The following is a 27,203-nucleotide window of genomic DNA, read 5'->3' as shown; positions in this document are numbered from 1 at the left end:
AACAAACAAAAAGACTTTAAAAAAAATCAGTATGTATTGACCATGCCTAAGATTTCTAGATGCTATGGGGAATATGACAAAGTACGAGACTAAGTTCCCACATTTAAATTTACAATCTTGTTGGAAAGTTGTCACATATAGGTAAAATGATACAAGGCAGTATACCTCACATACACGTGCAAAAGTTTTCAGAAGAAAATGAAAGAAATCTTCCTTTGATAAGAATCAATTCTCCCTAACTTAACTTTTTTAAAATTTGGATTTTTATAAATTGAGCATTCCTAAAAAGAGATTCAGTGTGTTTATAATGTAATTACATAAAAATCAGAACAGTGATTGCCTCCTGAAGCGGGTGGGCAGGCAGGGATTAGCAGAGAAGGGACATGAGGCAACATGATAATGTTCTCTATTAGTGGTTCTCAAACCCCCAGGCCAGCATCATTGGCATCACTGGGGACTTGTAGGAAATGCAAATTCTCAGGCTCCACTCAGACCTACTGAATCAGAAACTCTCAGGATAGGGTCCTGTGATCAGTTTTTTAAAGCCCTCCAAAAATAGAAAATCACCATTAGAACACCACAGCAATCACTACTGCAGGCAAGATCCCTGAGGAAGACTAAAACTAATCAGCGAAACTGTAAAGAGAAACATGACTTCTGCATAGCTTCAAAGTATCTCCCCCAAAATATTGATTAATTCCCGTAGTGGTTTTAACATATATCCATAAATTCTTTCATACTTTCCCCTCCAGGAGACGAGGCTTGATTCCTGCCACCTTGAATACAGGCTGGACTTAGTGACTCACTTTTTAGGACAAGAATATAGAAAAGACACACACAAAAAAATAGTAACTTTACAATGGAGAAAACTGGCAGACTACCTTAACCAGTAATGATAACTATTGATACCATATATCTCCTGACATGATGTGATGAAGATACATTACCTTTGTGGTATTTTTCCCCAAAACACACAACCTATCTAATCATGAAAAAAAAAAAAAACTCAAGCTGAGGGACAGTCTACAAAATACCTGGCTAGTATCTGCATTTGGGATGTGCGGATGTGTTTTTAAAAAAAAAAAGGTTTTGCAGTCAAGGATGACTAATTAGTACTGCACACTCCTGGAAGAAAAGGTATTACAGAAATGTACACAAATAAACTTATAATTAAGCATTAAATCCAAGAATGATTCACAAGAAGTAACTTATAATAAACAATTATAATCAATGATTAGAACACAGAATAAGCATTTTACAACTTCTTGGTTAATACCTTAAGCTTATTTACTATGCAGAGGTAGGTTTACTGTGAAACTAAAGAAGCTTAAGCTTCAGAGCCTTCATTTGTATTGGCCCCTGCCAAGACCGAGTGGTAGAAGAAAGAGTGAATTATCCTTCTACAGTTTCTATAGAAAATGATTTTATGAAATCATAATGAAAATCTTTAGCAGTATGAATATAGGGAAAAAAGTATAGCAGTGTATCAGGCAGTTAATTAATAAAGAATGTCATACTATTTTTCTGAATCTTATGATGTTTGTGTTTTTTAGCTTTTAAAATATGTAATTTGGGGAATTCCCTGGGGGTCCAGTGGTTAGGACTCAACGCTTTCACTGCAGAGGGCCTGGGTTCAATCCCTGGTCATGGAACTAAGATCCCATAAGCTGCAGAGCACGGCCAACAGAAAAATAAAATAAAATAAGTAATTTGTTGTCATTTATTTTCTCATTTTAAATAAATATTTGTTTTCATCTCTAATTTTGTATTCATAATTTTGTATTCTTTTTTCTTTTAAAAGCCCCTGTTGTTAAGCATTTTGAATATTGATAGCATAATTTAGCCTGCCTCATACTTTTACTTCTTTTTTAAGCTCTTTATTGGAGTATAATGGCTTTACCCTGTTGTGCCAGTTTCTGCTGTATGACAAAGTGAATCAGCTGTATTTATACATATATCCCCACATCCCATCCCTCTCGTGACTCCTTCCCACCATCCATATCCCACCCTTCTAAGCTTCACCAATCTTTGAGTTGATCTCCCTGTGTTATGCAGCAGTTTCTCACTAGCTAGCTATTTTACATTCGGTAGTGTATATATGTCAATGCTACTCTCTCACTTCATCCTAGCTTCCCCTTTGCCCTTTACCCCGTGTCTTCGAGTCCGTTCTCTACATCTGCATCTTTATTCTTGCTTTGTCACTGGGTTCATCAGTACCATTTTTTTAGATTTCATATATATGAGTTAGCATACAGTATTTGTTTTTCTCTTTCTGGCTTACTTCGCTCCGTATGACAGACTCTAGGTCCATCCACCTCACTACAAATAACTTAATTTCATTCCTTTTTATGGCTGAGTAATATTCCATTGTATATATGTGCCACATCTTCTTTATCCATTCATCTGTTGATGGGCATTTAGGTTGCTTCCACGTCCTGGCTATTGTAAACAGTGCTGCAATGAACACTCCGGCACATGTTTCTTTTTGGATTATGGTTTTCTCAGGGTATATGCCCAGTAGTGGGACTGCTGGGTCATATGGTAGTTCTATGTTTAGTCTTTTAAGGACCCTCCATACTTTTCTCCATAGTGGCTGTACCAATTTACATTCCCACCAACAGTGCAGGAGGGTTCCCTTTTCTCCACACCCTCTCCAGTATTTGTTGTTTTTAGATTTTTTGATGATCTGCCTCATACTTTCAGCACTAAACACTCATTTAAAATCTCTCCTTCTATCACAAATCTTGGGTACTATTCATAACCAAGTACAGTAAACCAAGTATGGATCAAAGTTCAGTAGAATTTTATTTAGAACTTTTATTTCTAAAACCATATTCAGTCTGAGAGAAAGACAACAGGTAAAAAAAAAAATTCTTTTGAACACATCCCCCCATCCCAAATGCAGATGAAATAGAAAATAACATTTCATGGATAGGTGGTATAATCTATAAAAAACAGATTCATTTGCAATGACACTACCTATTTAAGCAACATGGGATACAGGTAAACAGTAAGAACATCAAAAATTATTCAGTTATCTGTTGGTAACTAATAGTGAAGATGGTTGACAAAAAAACGGAAGATCATACAATCAAAGAGGAAAACATAATTAAAACCAGCCAAGGACAGTTCCTCAAAATGTTAACACAGAGTTACCATGTGACGTGGCAATTCCACTCCTATGTACATACTCAGGACAAATGAAAATACACGTTCACACAAAAATTTGTGCATGAATGTTCACAGCAGCATTATTCATAATAGCCAAAAAGTGAAGCAACCCAAAGGTCCATCAGCTGATGAATGGATAAATAAAATGTAGTATAGCCATATAATAGAATATTACTTAGCAATAAAAAGTTATGAGCTATTAATACACTACCACATGGACCAACCCTAAAAATGCTATGCTAATTGAAAGATGCCAATCACAAAAGGCCACATATTGTACGACTCCATTTATATGAAATATCCAGAACAAGCAAATCTATAGAGACACGAAGTAGTTAGTGGTTGTCTAGTGCTGGGATTGCAGGGTGGGGAATGCAGACTGACTGCTAATGGGTATGGGGGTTCTTTTCGAGGGTCAAAATATTCTAAAATTAGATTGAGTTGATGGCTGCACATACTAGAAAACATTGAATCGTATACTTTAAATGAGTAAATTGTTAATTAATTATATCTCAATACAGTTGTCAAAAAAAACAAAAAAAAAGCCAAGGTGAGAATATGAATAAATCAGAGAAGATGGATTTTAAAGAAATGTCATTTAAAATAATAATAATTATTATTTCCTATTCATTAGGTGTCCACTGTGTGCTGGCACTATGTGAAGCATATTACATATTATTTCCAGTCTTTTCAGCAGTTTTAAAAGGTAGGTATGTCATGTCAAATGTTATATAAATTTAACAAATAAAGAAACAGAGAAGCAAGAAGAATAAGTAACTTGCCCAAATACTTCCAGCTAAACAGTATCAGAGCCAGGATTCTAAACCAGGTCTGTGACTCCAATGGTCTTTGACTCTATTATACTTTTTCTATCTTAAAACAAGCTAGGAACCTTGTATCAATAGCCTAGTTCTATATCCCCTTCTGGAATTAATAGTCTGTGATACAAAGGACACTTCCTTTAACATTTAAACACCAGGTGTTCCATCTTGATCACACCACGTTATATTTATCACCACTAGCCCAATTTTGGACCTGATTAAGGACTAGGATCTCTTCAAGTAAAACTGAGATAAAATTACAATGAACTTAAAGGATAGCTCTTTAGGTATCAAATGATGTTCAAAATCAAAAAATGGGGAGGGAATATTTATTGAGAGCTTTGTGCCAAATTACTGGGTTATAATCAGAAATTATATAATCTGGGGTAAATGGTTAAAAGGAAGCCTCCTCTCGCACCTCTACCCCCAAACCCCTCCACTGTTTTTTTTTTTTCTGTGAATACTAATTAGACATTCTATGAGTAACGGTGGTCTCCCTTAACGGTTGTATAGACCTGGTGCTGATCACAAGCAAGAAGTGGTTCCTCTCTCAAACACAACCAAAAGCTGGCAAAACAGCAAAGCCCCTTTTTTTATTGGCCTTCTCCTCTGGATTGGGCAGCAATGTGTATAAGCTGTAGGCACTCCCAGGTAGAAGCGTTAGTGGAAATGGCTTCTGCCACTGGAAGGCAGATGCATGTGCTGCAGTTAAGAGGGAAGCCACCCCAAAAGAAGACCACCAATTAAAGAGGAGTTTTGTCTTGTGAGCCAGATTATACAGAAGCATCCTAGTAACTCTGAGCTTACTTCCCTTTTCTACCTCCTAGCCTTTAGTAAAGTACTAAATGTTCCAGCCTGGTCTCAGCTGTGTACTACAGGAATATTAAGAGAAGACTCACCTCTGGGACAGAAAATTAAAGAGAAAGCAACACTCCCTGAGGTCAGCAAGGGATCCCCCAGGGAAAGCTGAATCTTTGTGAACAAAAGTCCTTGCTGGGAGTTCCAATTATCCTACCCCATGTGCAGAGTTTCCTTCTAAAGCCAACTCTGGAGGATACTGGCTTTTATTTACTAAGATAGAAAGCAGTTTTTTCCTATCAAAAACAACCTTACTGTAAACCCAGGTCTATCTGATTCCAAAATCCATATCATTAGTGGCTGCTACATCACACTGCCTCCGAAATACTATTAATAGAAAACTGTTCAGCAAAAGTATGGGAGAGAATCATTTAAGAGAAGGAGGAAGAAGAAAGAAAGAGAGGGAAGGAAAGGGAAGGAGGAGGAGAAGGGAAGGAGGAGAAGGGAAAGAGGGAGGGATTTCTCCAAAGCAATAAAAACAACTCATTGTGGATTGAATGTCAAAGATGGAAATATTTAAATTTAATACATGTACTTAGCACATATAAAGAGCAGTACCTGCTATATATCTAACATTTGATATGTGTTCATTCCTTTCCTCAGCAACAAAGACAAGAGCCTAGTAGAAAAATGTTGTCCTAAGTTTTGGCTTCTGAAGAAATTCACATGTAATGATATAGATACCCAACAACAACAGAAAACTCTACATTTCCTTATTGAAAAAGTATTCCACAGGTAAAAAGAACCCAGAATAGGGGTGACTATAAAGTCATACATCAGTTCTCTGTTTCAGACAAAAAGAGGAACACACTATCTCACTTCTCCAATATGTTTAAACATAGAAATATATGCAAATTCCCAAATTCATTAAATTGCAAAATCATTTGCTTTTTCATTTATTCTACGACAATAAGGTATGTATAATATCTTTTTGTATCTGCTAAAAGTCAGGAGGATTCAAGGCAATTCAGATTTCAGGTGGCTTATATACAAGTTCCTCTGCAAAAACACCCTCCCAACGAACATCAGCCTAACCCCTTCCTGTTTTTCAGCCTCGTATATTTACTTTCACATCTGCTGTAAAAGATAAAAGCAACAATGGGGACATCAGCCACATGGTCGCGTCCTACCAACCCGGAAATGCAGCTCTGAAGCCAGAGTTGCTGTGAAATGGGTCTTTAGAATACTTACACACAGGCTCAAAAATGTTCCAGACAAAATCCAAAGGCAGACAAAACCATATATATTTCTATAGAGCTTTACTGCATTTATTTATATATAATAACCATATAGAAACACAGATGCCCAATTTAAGTAGAAAAAAGGTATGGGTCAAGATATAAAAATTCTTCTCCTTAACCCCATCTTCACGAGGTCAAATTTTATCAAAGGTAGAAGGGAACTAACATTTGCTGATTATCTGGGGATGACAGGCACACTGCAAGGTTTGTTTTTGTTATTAGTATGTATTTTGTGTAATGTGGGTATTATCCTCATTTTATAGAAGAGTAAACTGAGGCACAGAAAAGTACTTTCTCAAGATCACAATCATTAAGAAATCATTATCTCTGACAGAAGGCCTGCATCTCTCCTTCCTAACATGTTCATGGCTGTACTGAGTGAGTAAAGGTGAAGCAGTGAAGTATTCAGCTTTGAGGCCAATTTTCACTTGCTAGTTGTGCAACTTTGGACAAGTTACTTAACTTTTAACCTGCTACTTAAAATGTAAAATGGGATGAATCACACCTGCTTCACAGGGTTGTGGTGAGGCTTAAATGTAAAAATAATGGCTAACATTTATCTGGTGCCAGACACAGTTCTAAATACCTCATGTATATTAACTCATTTAATCATCATAACCTTAAAAGGTAAGTATTTTTTATCATCCACATGTTATACAATAAGTAAATTGAGGTGTAGAAATAATTTGCCCAAGGTCACCACCAGCTAAAGAGTGACACACCTAGAATTTAAAACCAGGCATTCCAGCCCTGGAGCTCACACTCTTCAACACCTATGTCATCCCTATAAAGCACAGCTCAAAATAAGTCATCTATAAACACTAGCATTATTATTTTACCAGACATATACTACCACCCAGTAAATTGTGGCTGAAATGTGTTAAACCAAGTAGAAGAGCCAGAATTTTAACCCAGGTCATACTCTGTACTCTGCCTATAACGACGCGTCCTTTCCGACACAGCGCCTCTATTCCTGTTTTTTGTGCATGCCCAGAGATTACAATCACTAAACTTCCTCAGGATGGGGTCATGTCTTCTACATTTTGTGATCACTTATACCCACAAGGTCCTGCTCACATTAATACATCTTAATTAAATGATCATGTCATTCCTCTGCTCAAAATCCTCTCAAGAATTCCCATCTCAGAAAAAAGTGCAAAGTCTGTAGCATAAGCAACAGGCACCACGTGAACTGCGCCTCCCACCTGCCACCTCTCTGAACTCAACTCCTACCATCTTCTCCTAGATCATCTTGACCCTGCCATGCTGGCTTACCTAATGTTTCTCAAACACACCAAACACACTTAACCTTTGTACATGTTGTTCTGCCTGGAATGCTCTTCTCCAGATGCCATTCAGGACTCTGCTCAAAAGTCACCTTATCAGAGAGGCTGTTTCTGACCACTTTACCTAAAATATCCCCCCACTTCCCTTGATCTTTGTCTCCTAACCTGCTTTCCCTGATCCTCACCAAAATCTTCTATTTTATCCCTGATCTGTACACATTATTATTTGTCCTCTCCCACTAAAATGTAAACTCCACAAGAACAGATGTTTCTAATCTACTTTTTTTTTCACTGTTATGTCCCAACGCACTTAGGACAAGGCCTGGTAAACAGTAGGTGATCAATAAATGTTTATTAAATTAACAAATGGTAGATGTATTAGTTTTCTATTGTCATACAACAAATTACCTCCAAAACTTAGTGGCTTAAAACAACAAACATTTATCATCTCAGTTTCTGTGCGTCAAGAATTCAAGCATGGTTTAGCTCAGTGCCTTTGGCTCAGGGTCTCTCATAAACCTGTTGCAGTCAAGCTGTCAACCAGGTTTACACTCCTCTCAAAGCTCAACTCTGCCTGAAGAATCTGCTTCCAAGCTCACTTTCATAGTAGTTACCAACAGACTTGGTTTCTCACCACGTGGGCCTCTCCATAGGCTGCCTGAATATTCTTAGGATATAGCAGCTGGTGATCCGAGTGACAGGAAAAGAGCCAGAGAGTACCCAAGATGAGAGTGCCCAAGACAGAAACCACAGCCTTTTGTAACCTAATCTCAGAAGTGACATTGCCACCACTTGTGCTGTATTCTATTCATTAGAAGTAAGTCACTGGGTCCAGGACACATTCAAAGTGAAAGGATTACACAAAGGCATGAAAACCATGAGGCAGGAATCACTGGGGCCATCTTAAAGGCTGCCTACCACAGTACACATAAATAAAAACCTAAAAACAAAACAAAAACACCTTGTCCTTTGGAAACCTGATATATTCTTTAAGATATTTATTTAAATATGATGCTCTGATCATTATGCAATCATTCACCCCAATGCTAGTCTTTTCAATCTTATGAAACACAAAGGGAGTATATTAACTATTAAACATTTCTTGTTAACCAGTGTTCATTAGCAGTCATGTTAGAGATAATACAACTAGCAAAGAGAAGTCAACAAAAATAGCATCTGGAGGAAAAAAAATTATTGGATAAATCTTTCTGAGTAGATGACAACAATCTTTTAAAAACATGGACTGGATATTGGTTGTTGTTATGTAAATATTGTTAATTTTCTTAATTATGATAATGGTATTGTGCCTGTGTAGAATAATGTCTTTATTCTTGGGAGATATGGAAGTATTTTAGGAGTAAATTGTCATGATATCTGTAACTTACTTCCAAGAAAACATGATACACATACACAGAGAGGCAATCAGAAGCAGTGAGATTATAATCAGGCCTTAAATCTTAATTATCCTGGAATTCACATTCTCACTACACATGTCTAGGATATCCCTTATGTTATATATCTATGTTATATATGTTATATATCTAGCTACTGTACTAAGTAATATCTGTGTTTGGGGGGATGGGGAAGGCAATGAAAGACATGATATTGACCCTCTGCCCTCCAGAAGCTGACAATTTTACTGGGAAACACCAGTTTTATGTGCAATATAAAGCAACACATGACAAATTTGGTACATAACAAATAAATGCTGTAAGAGTTCAGAATAGGATTCCAATAAACCTTCAGAGAATAAAATATGTTTGAAACCTCTTTCTTCTAACAGTTTTCTTATTCTTGGCATCCTTTCCCTTAACTCCTTCTTTACTTTATCTACTTGGCAACAACTGATTGATTATTTCCTACTAACAAAATTATCTGGAGACAATCTAAACATAAAGCACATGTTTTGCCTGTTTGGAATGCAGGATATGATTTTTAAAATAAAATACTATTCACATTTTTACTGGGAAAAAAACCACTAAATATACTATGTGGATTTTCTTGCCTTCAAAAGTAATTGTGTTATTTCAAGTGTTGAGGATGCCAGAAAGCTTGAAGATTTAAAAATAACCTCACAAAGAGCTCATTTCCAACACCAGATGGAAAGAAATTACTCTAAAGACACATGTGTGGGAGGACATATATACAACATCATATGACACCATGCAAAAGGTTTATATAATTATATAATACCATCAAGATTCACAGGACTCTGAAGGTAGTAAGTTAGCAACTGTGTCGATTCTCTGAATCATTACAAATGATAAAAGGGCAAGAAACTGCAAGTGGGTGGTAGCAAAAAAAAAAAAAAAAAAGAGCCTTCACTTTAAGCTGCCTTCCATGTGTCCCTACTGCATGATGAAATGCTTGGCAGGTAAAATTTGAGGGCTTAAATCCTTGGAGCTCTTGACAGTTCTGCCTGTGTCCATATGGTCAAAACCATCAGGGGAAACGAATTTCAAAAAATCTGTACCAAGTGCATTATCAAGGTGAAACACTTTTCACTTGAATATTATGTAGAATTTCAAACTGGTTAATTGAAATACATGCCTGACATATAAATTAAAATAGCATTTCTTTATAAGATGATATACTCAAAGACATACTATTAAGATCCCATTGTATTAAAACGATTCTAATAGGGTTACTTAATTTATGTAAGCATTAAATAATATTTGAACAGCAATCACAACTGAACCTTGGTATAGTACTACGTATTCATAAATTACCAAAAGTATACATTTCTGTTACACTTGTGGGTCACAGGCTTAAATTTAACCCATTCAAAATAATCCTATGCTTTAATGTTGTTAAATCAGTTTCTCACTCAAAACTTTTATATCACAACTTTATAATGCTTTAATGCTATCAAAATATAATATTGAAGGATCTGAGTGAATATTAATGTATAAAGTGACTAAACCTCAGTCTATGTTGTGTCCAGTGTTACAATTCAGACATATAAAGGGCCTACTAAAAAGTTTATTTGGATTTTTATAGAGGATGGAAGGCACAAGGAGCAGACAGGTTGTATTTATAAATCACAATTAACTACAGGAGTATACATTATACCCTGTTTTATTTTATCTTATTATTTTCATTTATTTCCATGAAGAAACTGAGATGTTCCCGTCTCTATTAATAGGTAATATTATTAGATAATACAGTTGACCCTTGAATAACAGGGGTTTGAACTGTGCAGGTTCACGTATACATTGATTTTTTTCAGTAGTAAATACTACAGTACATCATCCAAGGCTGGTTGAATCCTCACAGATAGAACCATATACATGGAAGAACCACATACATGAAGGCTCAACTATAAGTTACATATGGATTTTCAGCTGCACGGAGGGTCAGCACCCCTAACCCCTGCATTAAGGGTCAACTATAATATAGAATTGTAGATATACCTTGAATGTAGATAGAATAGAATTAGATAATAATATTAATAGAGCATCTACCGCTTCTTCCAATTTTATCATTATAAATATTTAATCATAGTTCCTATCTATTCTATCAGACAATCTTGCCTCTTCCTACCCACTCTGCCAAGATTTCATTAACCCTATCCAAGCTCTGCTCCGCATAGCTCAGAAACAATGTTAATGTCTACAAATAGACATTGCCCTGAGAGTTGAGAAAGACAGAAGAGAGCCTAGATTAATTGGGTGGAAATGACCCAAGGAGCCCTCAGTCATGGAAGGAAGAGAGTAGCAATTCAATACACAATTACCATTTAATCCACATGGATTTATGTTGGAGATAATCAAGAGATAACTGCAAAATGAGAATTGGTCTTAATAAATGCAATAATAAAATAATAAAGAATGAAATAAATAATAAAATAAACATGATGCCAGAATGGCTCTGGAATTTCTATTTGAAAGGGGCTTTGAGGGGTAGCATATTTATTTAGGGTGACTTTGGGGGAAGCTGATGAAAATTAGGGGGTAAGGTGTATTAAAGTCTCTCCAAGTCATTCCTTGAGTTGTACTGGCCACACCATGGAATGTTGCTTTTCCTTAAAGTTCAAAAAGCAGACAATTTATTTTCAAATCCTTCAAGGCGGGTACAATCCCACTTAAATAAAAGTAATTAGCAAAAATAAGTGTAAACAGACTTTCATCATAATCAGATTCTCCCACTAAACTTTCCTAAAACCAACATTTGAAGTAGTGTCAGTGAGGTAGTTAATTCTAAGCAAGATCAGCACTCAAAATAAAACATCAAACTTCTCCTTCCCAACACCTCCGATTTCTGAATAGTGTTCACTGCTAACCTCTTTTATCCTTCTCCCTGTGTATTCATTAAATAGCAGCAAAACACTAATCTAACCCAGGTTATACACCAGAGTTTTGTTACACTGCATTTTACTGAGCACACCATGAACCCACTCATAAAAAGGACACAAAGTAAGCCACCAGTGACATACCAACTTAAATAAACAACAAAAATTGACATATATATTTGGAATCTGGCTCTTCTCTAACTAAATGCTATTACAAATGCACTGAATCAATCACCTTCCAATGATTCTAGATTCTCTACAACAATAAGACCCGTAACTGATCAATTCAGAGGCCTCTTTTAAAAGTTTTCAAAAGTTTAATTTTGGAGGGCTTTATTCAGAGGAAAAAATCAAAGTTGTTCTTAAGAAAAAAGTTGTTCGAATTATTATTGTTTAGCTCACAAACAAAATAAGGTGATTCTACGCTCAAGCAGTAGGGGAAAAAAACAAGTCCTTTAGGGGTAGCAATGAATCTGCATCTGAATATGCATGTGACCAATCACGAATTTCACGAGACTCTTGGAAAAATACACTGGCAGCACTTGCACTGACCTGCTTCTTAGATAACAAGGAAACAGATTGTGATCTAAACATACACTCCTCTTCATTTCAGAACCACATTCAGCCCCCTGATAGGCACTAATATTCTCAACTTATAAAATCAGATCACCAATATCAAATTAGATTTGGACATTCAGAAAACAATATAAGCAAGCCCTATCACTCACATCACAAATCACAAACTGCACATTTGAAAACACAACCTACTGATAAGCATACCAAAGTATCTGCAGAGAATTCAAGAATCCTGTGACTTTCCGGCAATGCTTCTGACAAGCTTAACTCTGAAGCTTTCTTAGGAGTAGCAGAAAAGAAATCAAACAGCACTGTAAGCACACTGTCTCCCATAAAATGAATCTGTATAAAATTAAAACCATAAACTAAGGAATAAAATGGAAAGCTCACTCTGTACTTTCCAAAAATGTTAAACTCAAGCTGCATATGGGACTTCCTGGGGATCCAGTGGTTAAGACTCCACGCTCTCAATGATGCACAGGGCACAGGTTTGATCCCTGGTTGGGGAACTAAGATCCCACACGCCTTGCAGTGCAGCCAAAAAAATAGGCTTTTTTACCATATCTAATACTTGGATACAATAAACAGGACTTGAGTGTTTAACAAACTTTAAGGAAATGTTGGCCCTTAGACCACCAAGAAAGAGATGTAGAAAGCAAGCAGAAACCCACCTAAAAGATAAAACTTTCTTCTATTAGTTTAGTCTATTTGCTGACAGCCAGAGTTTCCAGGTGTTAAACTTGTCAATTAGTGGAGTTCTTAGCTCTGAGTAGAACGGAAGCCTAAGCGGTTTTCTTAATCTACCATCAGCCATCATTTACCACTAAGGGCTGCACACATTGATGGGGCACTTAGGACCTAAATCCTTTTAACAAACAGTTAAAATTCAACTGGCTGGCCATATTAATGAAGCTCAAAGAAAACTCAAAATAAAACAAAAAATTCCAGCAAGTTCCTTTCACATAGGGAAATTTTCCCCACACGTCAAATTACTAATATGGAACATTTTTAAGAGAACTGAAAACTGTCAGAAGGAATATATATATGACAAGCATAGATGGAACCTCATGGCCAAAGGTACAGAGATGGGAAAGCATGGGTTATTACTGAGCAGTTCTTTTTGGTTGGAAAATACAAGTAATAAAGAGAATAAAGGTAGCAAGGTAGACTAGGGCCACATTGTGCAAGGACTTTACCTAAAAGACATTTGGTGTAAAACACTGGTGTAAATGTTGGGAGAATTTCAGTGAGGCCTAAAGATTAAAATCATTTATTTGTAAGCCTGAATTCAATTATGCAAGGGGAAAAAGTGTAGTTTTGTTACTAGAAGAAAGAGGAATCAGAAGGTTAGCCTGCAGTTGCAGGTAAATTCACTTTTAATAGTGGGAAAGACATACCCGACTTCAGTTTCCCCAGGGATATGAATAACGCTATAATTATAACCTTCCCATAGAAAGCACTCTGAATTAGCACCTTGATACCAAGGCAATGTTCGGTGGTTATATTCATTTCTTTAATATGTCATTTATTGAGTGCTTATTGTGTGCCATACATTCTGCTCTGTACTCCATATAGATTATATTAATAACACCCAAGAAACTATTTTATAAAACCAAAATTGGTCAGCTGGCAAAGAATTTATTATGTTTCCAACTTACAGAAAAGGGAAATGAAGAGTACATCAAGTTTCCATAAAAAGTAAGAGTTACAGCTACACAACAAAACTGGGATGAGAAGAATTATATAAAGAAGATATTTACAATACATATAGCATATATATGTAAATATATTTGATTTAAACAGTAAAAAATATTGCCAAGACTGAGAGACAGAAAACAATAATGAGTAACAGCAATGGGTACAGTATGTATCCTCAAGAGAGTATAAATTCACTATAAGATGCAAGACAGAAGACATAACCATTTCTTGCAATCTTCTCTAAAAACAGAAAGAACAGAATAGCAGCTGTGAAATCACCCAGACTACTAAAAAAAGGCTCGGCATCTCTCAAGAAAAAAAAAAACCACCTAACTCCTAATCAGCAATACATGCCAAAAAACGACAAGTCTCCACAGACTAGTCATTTATGGTTGGTACAGTTAGAGGAACAACAGGATGACAGTCGCTATCATGTGCCCAGAAACCAATCCGTCAGCAATTTGTTTCACGTGAGATGACTTTCTCCCTCCAGAGAACGCCCGTTCCTGGGAAGAATAAACCTGTTCTGGCAAACCCCCACCAGGAACAGCAGCCTGGGGCTGCACCGCGGAGGGCGAGCCTAGATCCAGCCTCTCCGCAGGTAAAGGCAGCCCAGCGAGCAGGAGGAAATACGTCCAAGCCGCCAGATGCACGAACTGGAAAAGGAGGTCACGACGCTAAGGGAATCGACTTAACCCTTTGGTCCCTGGGGCCCGGGAAGACTCGGCGGGAGAGCATAGAGCCCTCGGGTGTGAGGGATTCTTCTTTCAGTGATGTGGGTGTCTATGGCGGGAAGGCCTTAAAGTCCTTGCAGGGCCCCCTCCGCCCCTCTCATCGCGCCCGACTTCTCCAGACCGCCCAGCCCCCTCCGTCACCGAGAAACCGCTCTGCGGCGGCACCCCACACCTTCGCCACCCGAAACCTGCGACTCGCCCCCACTGGTTTCCTTCCAGGGCTCCAGCCCGCGGCACCATGACTGACAGACCAGACGGTACCGATTTCCCCTCGTCAAAAATGCACCCCGAGCCTAACTTTCAAGCGCTCCCCCAGCGCCACCCCCGCCTCCTTCCCCTCAGGCCGGCAGCGTCCCGGCTCCAGCCCCTCGGCCGCCGGCGTGCGGAGGGCGTGCGGAGGCCGTGGAGCCCGCGCCCCCGGCCCGGGCCTGCGGGGGGCTGGAGACAAAGAGGCTGCGGCGCCGCCGCGGCCTCCAGGACCGTCCCCTCGGGGACAGCTCCGCGCCCCCCACCCCAGCTCCACTCGCGCGCTGCCGCCGCCTAGCCTCACCGGTGGCTCCGGGGCCCGGGCTCCCGCGCCCGCCTCTGCAGCCGCCAGACGAACAATGGCAGGAGGAGGCGCCGGCGTCCGAGGCTCGGCCCTCTGCGGCTCGCTGGCCCGCGGGCTGCTGGCGGACTGACTGACTAACCCACCGGCGGAGGGAGGGAGCGAGCGAGCGAGGGAGGGAGCGAGCAGGCGGCCCCGGCGCGCGCCCTCCCGCCTTCCCTCCGCGAGGCGAGGCCGGCCCGGCCCGCAGCCAGCCCGCCCCGCACGCCCCTCCCCCTCAATTCGCCACAACATTGTAGTAAATTTCTATTGGACGGCGCCGGAGGGAAGGAGGGGGCCGGCCCCGCGGCCCGCCAACCCATTGGCTGAGGCCAAGTTCTGGCTCCTCTCGTTCCCCCCTCCTCTAGGCCGGTAAGGAGAGGGGAGGGGAAAGAAAAAGAGGGGGAAAGGCAAGGGGCTGGCCGCGTGTGCGCAGGCGCAGGTGGAACCCGCTCTCGGGTCCGCGTGTTTCTGGCCCTTGCGGTACCCACGTGGGGAACGTAGTAAGCTACTGCCCTGGACGACAGTGACGCCCTTCCCCCCTCTCCACTCCCCGAGGAGGGCCAGGGAAGGGTCTGAGACTTGAAAGTTACTCCCAAGCTACTCACGCTGACTCCCCCAAATGCCCCTAGTGACCTTGGGTAAGTCATTCAGCTTTTCTGGGCCTCAGTTTCCCCATCTACTAACTTGGCGTCTCTAGGCGCCATTCCGACCCTGACATTCGATGAGACTTTACCTCTACTGGCAGCTGTGTAAGGCCTGAAATGGATGCTGAGTGTTGCGGCCACGCCAAGATTTCAGCTGTCTTCTGCATTTACAGGTCTCTTAATTCTGCCGTGGCTCCCTCAAAATCGTGAAAACTTGGCTTCGGAAGTCTGGTCTCCAGCTGAACTTAGGGTTGCTCTGACAATTAATTGCCTGATGTGGTGTTATTTCCTTTCATTAGTTTCAGAGGCCCCTTGAACCTTCACATGCTCTGCCAGGCTGGTATCTGAACAGGTGAGCAGAAAGAAGGCTCTGATTTAAGCATGGTCCCTATAAGGTAAGATAGTTCTGGTATTCCCATTTTAGAGATGAAGAAACCCAAGCAGAGAGGCTTAGACCTGCCAGGATAAGAAGTCAGGCAATCTGACATCGGAGGCTGTACATGCCAGCTAAACTGTCTCCTCCTAGCTAATCACAGCCCCCTCACAGCTTAGCTGGGCCTCTAGAAACAGACTGAGTTCAATTTCAGTCTCTCTAGTTGTTCGGGCTACTCTATGCTTGTTTCTGACCCATAAAAGGGGACAAGAACAATTCCTACCTCATAAGAGTTACTGTAAAAGTTAAATGAGTTAAAATATGTAAAAGGCTTAGAACAGTGCCTAGCTCACAGGAAGATCTACCTACGTGTTAATTATTACTGCTATTTGGAGACTAAAATATGGACTGAGAGGTGTGGGGCTCTGACATAATAATAATATATTTGGTAAGCACTCAATTGCCAGCACCCAAGCTAAGCACATTACATGGTTATCTGTTTGAAACATCCTAAGAGACCCTTGAGGACCACCTGACTACTCTAAAACAGCCTCCACTTACACACCCTTGCCCTGCTTTAATTTTGTTTCATGGCACTTCTACCTGACTTTCTACTATATATTTATTTATTTATTTGTCCCTCTCAATAAACTGCTGCAGTTTAGACTCATTAGACTACAAGCTCCAGGAGGGCAGGGACTTTGTCTTCTTGTTTATCTCCCAAAACAGTGCACACTCAATAAATATTTGCTGAACGAGTGAATGACTTATCCCCATGTTATATATAAGGAAGCTGAGGCTTAGGTCAGGTGACTTGGCCAAGGTCATTCTGTGTACTAGGGGTGAAGCACCTGTTCTTGAGTATTCTGATCCTCTGCCTCAGGTCCTCAGGTTCAGGAGCTCTAGCTCTACCACCTCTGTGACTCAGAGGCTTCCTTCGCCTATCAGACCTGGAAATCTGTTGCCATGAAGGATAAATCCTGAAGATCAATCACAAGACAGCTCACCACTACCAACACCGTGTTATCCAGCAAATACAGATTCATGAAAACCAGTATTCTGTATGCCATGAAGTGCTAGGCAATGACACACCGTGTTTAAAGAGGCTTCATTAGGTGTGTGTAGTATTTAATAATCATCACCCTGGAAAAAAAAAGTGGGGATCTTAGCCTAGCAGAAAACAGCCAGACAAGGCAGATGTAAACCACTCAAATGCAGAGTGCCGTGCAACACCACACAAAAAACTGTTGGAACAGGCTTTAGACTCTTCAAGATTTAAAATCCAGTCCTGGCTTTTAATTCTTAGCCTAGAGATGAAAGGGCTTTGTAAACTGTAAAGTACTACCCACACATGAGGGATTTTTGTTATTAGTTAGGTACACACCATCACCTGCTAGGCTAAGTGCCAGATCCTTGAGTATAGCAGGGCCCAACACATAGTAGGGGATGAGAGGAAAAGTAACGCCTAGTCCAAAGGCAGAGAAACTACCCTTACTCCTGTGCCCATCTGCCAACCAGACATCCGGTCCCAGCTCACCCTGCAGAGGCTTCCATTGAGTACAGGGTAAAGGTCCCAAGCACCATCTCTGAAGCTAATTTCCTAGGAAGAAACTCAGCTCCCTCCCTGCCTGCTGCTCTATGCTCACGTCTGGGTGGTGGCTGTGCCATGCTCCAAACCCCAGGATGGGGTCTCTAGGGGCCATCTTAATCCCGCCTGCCAGCTGAGCCCACCACTGCCTCCCTCACCACCCCTCCTGTTCCTTCCTAGGGAATACAGGTCCTGCAAGCTGCCTCTCAGCCCCTGGAGCGGTCAAGGGCACTAAGGAAAAAAACAAAACAAAAAAGAAAAAAGACAGCATGAAAGGGTCCTAATCCTTCCCCACTGCAAACTGAGTTCCAGCAAAAAGCAAACACCAGCTGCACAGAAGAGGGTGAAATTAGATAGTGAAATTAGGTGCTGACCAGGGGGGGAAGGCCAGGGAGGGTAGATGGGGCCTCCAATGACCTGGAAGAGATGAGATTGGAAGAAAGCAGGGGTAGGGTGGGGGAACAGTTGGAGTCTGAACCATTCCCAAATCTGGGACGTGGGCGGATTAGGGACACAGCTGGCCTGAAGCCCCAGTGATAGGGCTCATGGAAAACATTTGTCGGTTGTAGGGGGTGGCAAGAGATGAAGAGGGCTTTGAAAAGCTGGGCCCACCAGCAAAGTATTCTGAACAGTCACTACTGAATAAAAACCAATCCTGGTACCAAAAGTACCTGAAGGGTGAGCTTTCCATCCAGCCCATGGTAATAAAATTGCAGTCATTTTGGACCTTTTAAACACAAATGATAAATCAAACAAGCTATAACAGGGTGGAAAAATTGCTGCTTTTACAGTGGTATGCCTTTCTAGGGGATTATTTTTAGTAGTAATACTTGCATTGTTCACAGAAAATACAGTTAAATACGAAAAAATTTTAATCAACATAAAGCCATCAATCAGAAATAACTACCATCAGTATTTTGGTGGAAGATTTCCCTTCTAGTACCTCTCCTGACAGATACACTTTTTTGTTTATATATATTGTCATATGAAATTGACGATTTTATAGGTTAAAAGGGTCAAATATCAACAATTGCGTATGGTTCAGCCTAGTGCTTTTTTAAAATTTAGATCATATTGTTTCAGAACCAATTTTTTGCTCCTGATAATATATTCTGACATCCACAGTGCCCTCAAGTGGATGTACCATAATTTAATTAAACCTAAATGTTAGACATTTTTCTCTCTTTTTATTTCTTTTTTCTTTTTTTTCTCATTTCTCTTATATACTTGACAAATATCCTTTTATCTAAATAATACCCATGATTTTTTTTTTTAGAATGCATTGATTGCAGCACATTTTTTTAAATTATAGCATGCTGCCTGTGCTGGTCATTTTTGAGATAAAAGCAAAAGAAATCAGCAGATGCAATGAAAGACAATACCGTGAATGAATATTCTTTCACATTTGAAAACACGGAGCTTGTTTTGGCCTCTTTGATAGAATATACTTTGCTTACAAAAATTGCATTAGGCTCTGTTTTAAAGAGTTCCCTGTGCACAGTAAAAGCAAAACAACTAAACATGATTAAAATACACATATTGGAGTTGGCAAGTTATATCTTTTCTGCTGTGAAGACACTTCAAGAAACAAGGGGCAGAAGGGAAGGAAGTTGAAATTGTAAAAGAGGATCCAGTGGACAGTTAATAAGGTATTCCTTTAAGCCTCTAGATTCACAAAATGTTAGGACTGGATAGGCCCTTAGAGATCATCAAGCCCAAGCTGCTTTTAAACATACTGGGAAATGGGTCCAGAAGCTGGAAGAGACTTGCCCAAGGTCATATAGCACAGAGGTGGCAGAGCCCAAACTTGAACCCAAGTTTTCTGACCTCCTACTACAGTTTCTGTTCACTGCCTTCTTCTAGGTCCAGCCACATTTCTCGTCCAAAGCTGGAGGCCAAGCTAAATTGTACAGCCATAAAACCTAGGACTGTCTGAACCGGAAGGGATCTTAGAAATAACTTATTATTAAAAATAATGACCATTACATTTATTAGGTATTTACTATGTGCCAGGCACGTACTGAATACTTTATATGCATTAATGCATTTAGCCTCATAGCAGCCCTGCAAAGTGTTATTAGCCTCAATTACAGTTGAAGAAACTACAGTCTAGAAACATTAGGTGATTTGCCCAATGTCACACAGTTTAAACTAAGTCCATCTGTTACCACTGTCCTCTGCTCCACACTGCTTTCATATCACTTTCAGGAAAGCACTTTGGAAATGAGATGAAGGAGCACCATCGACATCTGTCTCAAGACCCCAGGGAAAGGCTGTTGTGGCTGCTTCTGATTGGAGCCCTGAGATATTCAAGGAGGGACCCAAGGATCTGACCTCCCATGACCCTCCCCAACCCCCTTCTCTGACCAGCTGGAGTGAGCCTAATGGCCCTGACCCAGCAAGCCTCCAGCTCACTCAAGCTTAACCCACTAATTCTCTCTCCCTCAGGCAGCGAACCCTCTAGGCCCAGAGGGTTTCCCAAGAAGCAGGCTCAGTGCCACCATCTAGCTAAGCCCCTTCTAAACCTGCTAAAGTCAGCCTGGCCCAACCCTCCCCTGGAAGAGGGCAGAGGAGGAGCTATAGGGAAGCAGGAGGAGACTGGGTAGCCAGCAATGGCCAGGTTTGACTTGCCCTAAGATCCTCCAGAGCTGCTGTAGCAGGACAGTTCCTGAGCTGCCTGTCTAGCATTCGGCTAGTCTCCATTTCTAAGCCTTCCACTGACTGGGAGTGGTTCCAACGGGAAAAAGAGAAGGGAGTACAAATAAGTCCAACCTCAGTTCTGCAATAAGTTCACTGCGTGGAACTCTGGGCAAGTCACTTACCCTCCCTCTTAGTCAGCTCAGGCTGCCTTAACAAAATGCCATAGACGGGGTGGCTTAAGCAACGGAAATTTATATTCTCACAGTTCTAGAGGCTGCAAGTCCAAGATCAGGGTGCCACCCTGGTCACATTCTGGTGAGAGCTCTCTACCTGGCTTGCAGACAGCCACCTCTTCTCATGTCCTCACATGGCAGAGAGAGGCGGAGCTCACTGGTGTCCCTTATGTCCATAAGGAAACTAATCCCATCATGAGGGCCCCTCCCTCATGACCTCATCTAACCCTAATCACTTCCCAAAGGCCCCAGCTCGGAATACCATCACATTGGGATTAAGCCTTCGATGGGCGGAACGCAAACATTCATCCATTACACCCTCTCTGGGCTCCCATTTCCACACCAATCAAATGGAGGGACCTACCCAGGGGGTCACACGGGGCAGCAACAGCTCAGCAGCTAAGCAGGGACTTGAACCCAGGCTCCTGAGTCTTCAATACGGGGTTACGTCCTCTACCCATAATACCTGAATCCTGGGCACCAGAAAATGCCCCTGTGACCTGGACCTCTGGAAACTATACCAAGCTCTCCCAGGATCATGGGGACCCCCTGCTAAACCAGGCCAGGCATGGAGAGCCCAGGGTGTAAGGGAAAAGAAACTTTCTAGAATACTGCCTGGGGAAGATAGCAATTGAGCTGGTCACGCAAGTGCCCCTAGCTTTGGGCACCTCTCTCACGGACTCCCTAAGCCGTGGACCGATAGCCGGGAAGGGAATAGTTATAGAGGAAGACACTCCAGGCCTGGGCCCTGGCTGGCTAGCACAGCTCTCTGCTTATGATTTGTGCTGAAAAACAAAAAGCTCAATACTCTGGGCCTAAGTGCTAATTACGAATAATGACATAATAACCATGTGGGCCCAACAGCCAAACAGTCCCAACTAGAAATTCTGCATAGCTCAGACTCAGGAACAAAAGATTTGGGCATTCCAACCGAAACTGATGCCCTGGCAGAAAATGTCAGAAGCTAAAGGGCTTCAGGGCTGACCCAACCAAAGTGTTATCTGGCAAATGGAGAGGATGATGACCACACATGCAATTATTTATTGAGAATCTACTGTGTGTGTGTGTGCTCAGAACAGTGCTCAACCCAGAGAGAAGAGGCTTCAGTTATTCATGAAGTCACTCCAGAAATATTTATTGAGCACTTGCTATGAACCACACACTCTTCTAGGTACAGGGGATATAACATTGAACAAGACAGACAAATATCAACATTGTCACTGAGTTTTCATTCCAGTGGGGGGAGACAAATAATAAGCAAATATTATTCCATAAGATACTGTATGTCAAAGACTGATAAAGAGCTGGGACTTCCCAGGTGGTCCAGTGGTAAAGACTCTGCCTTCCAATGCAGGGGACACAGGTTCGATCCCCGGTTGGAGAACTAACACCCCACATGCCTCCGAGCAACTTAACCCAAGCACCACAACTACAGAGCCCATGGGTCCTGGAACCCGCGCACCACGACTAGAGAGAAGCCCACGTGCCACAAGGAAGAGCCAGCGCACCACAACAAAAGATCCTGCGTGCCGCAACTAAGACCCAATGAAGCCAAAAAAATAAAGATATGTATAAATATTTTTTAAAAAAGAAAAAGAAAAGACTGATAAGTGCTGTGAAGAAAAATAAGCCAGGAGGGAGGATAGGGAGTGTTGGTGTTGTGGTGTCACATTGTTTAATAGTGTAGTCAGGAAAGGCCTTACTGAGCGGGTGACATTTGAACAAAAAAAAATAAGGAGATGAGAGAACAAGTCATGAGAGGATCTGGGGGTAAAGTGTTCCAGGTCAAAGGACCAGCAAGTGCAAAGGCCCTGGGGTGGAAAGGTGGCTGGTGGATTCAAGGACTTGCTGCCTGAGATCATACCTCTTGTCATTAACAGAGCTGGCAGAGGAAAGGCATCAGACAGACTGATCACCCCCTGTGTAGCTGAACTCTCTTACATCTTGGGACAATTCTGGAGGTAAGGATTATGCTCACTTTTCTCACCACTTTACAGTTGAGGGAATGAGACCCAAAGAAGAGAAGTAATGATCCCACATCAGATAGCTAGACTAGGCAGGTCTGCTTGCCTCCAGCTTTCTCCAGCCTCCCTCCTCCTCTTCTCTATGCCCTGTCTGTGCAAATCCTGAATACATATGTGCTGAGTGAATGAATGAATGGATGAATCCTGATGTTCTCAAGCCCTGCCTCCTCCATGCACTGCTTCCTAACTGGCCTTGGCTGATTTCTTCTTGTCTCTGCTAATCTTAGCATAACAACAACAACAATTCCAGTGTGCTAGCTATGGACGGAGTACTCTACCTGAATTATCTAATTTAGCCCTTAAGTACCTATGTGAAGGTACTGATATTTTTCCCATTTTATAAGTGAGAAAACTAAAGCTAACTGAGGTAATACAACTTGCTAGAGGTCCCACAGCTGGTCAGTGGTGAAGCTGGGATTTAAACTGAGCTCTTTTGGCCCCCAAATCCCTTCTTTTAATCCTTTAATGTTAGCAGAAACCTCTGACATCAATCTATCCCCTTCCTTTTAGAAATCAGAAAACAGGTTCAGAGAGGGCAGGAAGAACTGGGGGAGGGCCACAGCCCTCCAAGCCCCAAGTCTTCCACATTTGGGGCTGTGGACCAGGTTTGCCCTTCTAGGCCTATTTCACAGCCTCTGCAAAAGTCTTATTGTTGTCTTGGCTCCCTGAAGACAGTTCCAGAGAACTCAGAATCCACCTCCGAATGCAAGACCCTTCCGAATCTGCTTTTCCAAAGCGCTTGTGGTGGCATTTGATCAGAGGGGGCTGTGGAAGGGAAACTCTGTCCTCAAGTGGCTCCTGGAAGAGAGACCATGCAGGCTTGGTGCCAGGAGGGCAGAGATGGGCCAGGGCAGAGGCCAAAATCAGGCAGAGGGTGAGGCGTTCTAGCCAACCAGGAAGGGGGAAGTGGGGGGGGGGGAGCAAAAGATGCTGAGCCTCTGGCTTTAAAACCAGTTTATTGGGGGTCATCTGTTCAACAAGAAACTGTATCAAATACTCCATCTCCCTAGACTGGGAAGAGGTAGGGCAGAAGAAGGTTCTCAGAGGCAGCACTTACAACAGCAATAACAGTTGCTACCTAAATTGAGGCCTCACAGTGCTAAGTGCTGGACTAAGCACTTTATCTACATTATTGCCAATCCTCACAGTAAAATCAGCCCCATTCTACAGCAGAGGAAACTGAGGATCAGGGACGTGAAATGATAGCCAACATCACACCCATTCACAGGACAGTGCAAAAAGGGTCCGGAGACCTAGGTTCCTGCTGTGTGACCATGTGCTATCAGCCATCTGCTCTGATCTGAGGCTCCTGCATCTGTACCAAAAGGGACTTGGTCACCAGCCTCTGCTGTAAAATCCAAGAGGCTCAGGAATCCAGTTCTGCCCAGACTATGGGCCCTCCCACAGATACAGCACATCACACTTACTCCTCTCCCAATCATCCAGAAAAAAAGGGCCTGATTATCAGCTTCCAGGGGAAAAATAAAGCCTACATGTTTTCAAAATCTTTGTCCCTTTTTTGCGGGCTTTGGCCTCTAGCCGGGCAGGGGCCTCTAGGGTGGGGAGTTGGGGAGAGCCCCGGCCTCAAGACTGAGTGTCCTTGGGCCTGAGGCCAAGGAGGGCAAGGTGCAGGAGGGAGCAAGCTCTGCGGTGGGCCAGGACCCCTCTGGAGATGTGGGCTTGTTTCTTAATCCTTTCCTTCCTTTGTTGGCCAGAGCTGGCTGCCAGGAGAGGCGGAGGACGCAGTGGGTGGGACCAGGGAGACCGAGGAGTCCTAATCATGATGGTTTCAGGAGAGCTGCTTTTGATGGGAACCCATTACATGCAGACACAGTACGAGGCTGTATGTGGGGATCACCTCATCGAAGCCTCCGCCCTTCCCTGTGAGGAAGCTGCTGTCCCCATTTTACTGAGGTGGAAACTGAGGTTCAGAGAAGGGAAATGACCGAAGGCCACACAACTTATAAGTGGCAGAGCCGGCAGGGAACCCAGGTTGTTGACTCCTGAGAGAGGCAGCCACTGGGTGTGACTAGAGTGGGAGTAAGAAGGGACAAGGAGGGAAGGAGGGGAGGATGGGGGAGGAGCCAAGTGGAAAGCCCCACCTCCCTCCCCCGGCATCCCAGCAGGGGAGCAGGCAGTTATAAAGGTGCAGGAAGGAGAAGGTAGCAAGTGATCATCTCCAAAGTGACCATCTCCAAAGCCCTGCATGATCTAGGTCTGCTTCCCTGTCCAGCCTCACCTCCCATCACCACCTACCTCTCCCTTTTTGCTCTGGCCGTACCAAACTACGTACTTAGGACCCGAGCACATTGTGTAGATTCAAGCCTTCACACATGCTGTTCCCTATGCCTAGAAATCTGATCCCCCCCCACCCCCCACCGCCCGCCTAGAGAGCTCCTATTAGTCCTTCAAATCCCAGCTTAGCTATCTCTTCCCCTGATGCCTAGAGTTAACCACCTGCTGGGCTGGGCTCGCTCTGAAGGGCTTCATGCTTCCTGAAGGGTAGGAACCCCCTCTGAGTCATCTTCGTGCCCCCCAGAACCTAATACACAGTCCATGCTCATTAGATATATGTTGTCTCTACTTGTATTTTATCACTGAAACTTTGATGCAGGCAAAATGGGTTTTCTTATCCTTGCTCTCAAGGCAAGGACAACAGGGCAAGAGAGGGAGTGACTTCCAGGGGCCAGACAGACATTCAGTGACACTGGCAGGGCTAGAACCCAGGGATTCTCTGCACCTCACAGCCCCTGCCCGGCTGCCACCCCAAAGAGCTCTCATCCCTGCCAGACCTGCCAGGGCCACCACAAGGGACCCCCAAGGCAGAAGTGGGGGCATGGGCCCTGGGGGAACTGAGGCAGAAGGTGGCAAGGAGCACACAAGTGGCTTTTACTGCCCCCTCCCCGACCCGGCTGTGTCCCTCGGCCAGAGACCCCAGCAGGCCCCATCACCCCCAGACCTAAGACCTCACGCTCTCCTCTGTCCTCTCCTGCCTGCCCACTGCAGTCCCTTAACCTGCCCTGCTGGCTCTGCCTCCTGGACAGAGCTCATGACCACCAGCTGCTCCCCAACCCACGGCTCAGTCCCAGGCCCCCCATCTCAGCATCACTCACCTGGAGCGTTGCCCCTGCTCCTTCCCTCCTGTCTGTTCTCCGTACAAGGTGGTCCTCCCAAAACACAAGCCTGACCATGCCATTCCCCTGCTTCACACCGGATGGTCCCACATGGCCTCTGGGTCAAGTCCCCTAACTCCCCTGAGCCTGTCTCTCCAGTCACACTCCACCAAGTGCAGGTCATGGCTCTGTACCTTGGCAAAGCAGTTCCTTCCACTAGGAATGCCCTTTCTCCTGCTCTTTGCCTGAGGAGATACTCACAGTTCACACTTTAGGGCATCAATCAAAGGTGGAGTTGGTAGCTTCTGTGTCCTCCTCCCCAACCAGACTCTGAGCTCCCCGGGGGAGGAGATGGTGGGGGCAGAAACGACAGATTCACCTCTGTGCCCCATGCCCAGCACAGGGCCTGGTACAGAGTGGGTGTGAGTGAAATTAGATGGCTAGGAAAGGGAGGTACATTCTTACTTCCGAGAGGCCTCCTCCCTCCCTACATGCAGGTGCGTTTCAGAACCTGTTGGATTAGTTACTACCCACCTGTCCCCAGCAGGTTCCTCCCAGGCCTGGTCCCCACTGTCTCAAGAGAGATATCTTTGTAATCCCAAAATAATACTCATAATTATAACTATAATAACAGTAATTACTATCATTGAGTATTCACCATGTGCCTTATGTGCATTATTTAATCCTCATAAGAACTCTTAAGAGGTAGGTAGGTTCTTTTCTTATCCCCATTTTACAGATAAGGAAACTAATGCTATAAGTGGTTAAATGTCTTGCCCAAGGTCACACAACCAGTAAGTGATAGATGTAGGATTCAAAGCCAGGTGTGTCTGACTCTTAACAACACTGTCAGGCCTTATCCTGCTTTCTGTTCTCTCCTTTCTTCAAAACTCTTGGAGCACCAGGCTGGGTGGGGGTATGGGGTGTGTGTGTGTGTGTGTGTGTGTGTGTGTGTATGCACGCATGTATATCTCTATGTATTCAACAAACAGTCCAGCGGCCCCCAACAATACTGTGCTGGGTGATGGAGATGGACAGAGGAGACTCAGACCCAGCCTCTGCATCCTTTGGGGAAGTAAGAGAGTTTCACACAAATAATTGCGGCCTCGGGGTGAGCAGACTTGGTCTGAGCCCCAGCTTCACACCTAAATAATTATGTGACTCTGGGTAACTCACTTGATTTATTGAGCACCAATTCCCTCATCCATAAAGTAGGGGCCATAATGCCTACCTCATAGGCTCACTGGGAGGACTAGATGAGATAATATGTCTAAAATAACATAAAACAGCCAACCCAGCATATAAAAAATATCCAATAAGTGG

General features: G+C 42.8%; 1 protein-coding gene across 14 annotated transcripts in view; it reads right to left on the bottom strand.

Moving 5' to 3' along the window:
• EPB41 (erythrocyte membrane protein band 4.1) overlaps positions 1 to 27,203 on the bottom strand; it is a 168,665-nt gene that overhangs the window by 139,971 nt on the left and 1,491 nt on the right. For 11 of the 14 annotated variants that reach the window (XM_057702809.1, XM_057702816.1, XM_057702800.1 and 8 more), the window contains exon 1: positions 15,227 to 15,391. The exons of 1 other annotated variant lie outside the window; for it this stretch is intronic. The gene's annotated coding sequence lies outside the window, so the exon portion shown is untranslated. Of the gene's footprint in view, positions 1 to 15,226; positions 15,392 to 26,141; positions 26,228 to 27,203 lie in introns of those variants that run through there. 2 more of the 14 variants (XM_057702777.1, XM_057702835.1) reach the window with 2 other exon arrangements.

Source organism: Hippopotamus amphibius, chromosome 1, assembly GCF_030028045.1.
Source record: "Hippopotamus amphibius kiboko isolate mHipAmp2 chromosome 1, mHipAmp2.hap2, whole genome shotgun sequence".
NCBI lineage: Eukaryota > Metazoa > Chordata > Mammalia > Artiodactyla > Hippopotamidae > Hippopotamus > Hippopotamus amphibius.
Note: the sequence above shows the minus strand (reverse complement) of the source record. Positions and strands in the feature narration are given on the sequence as shown.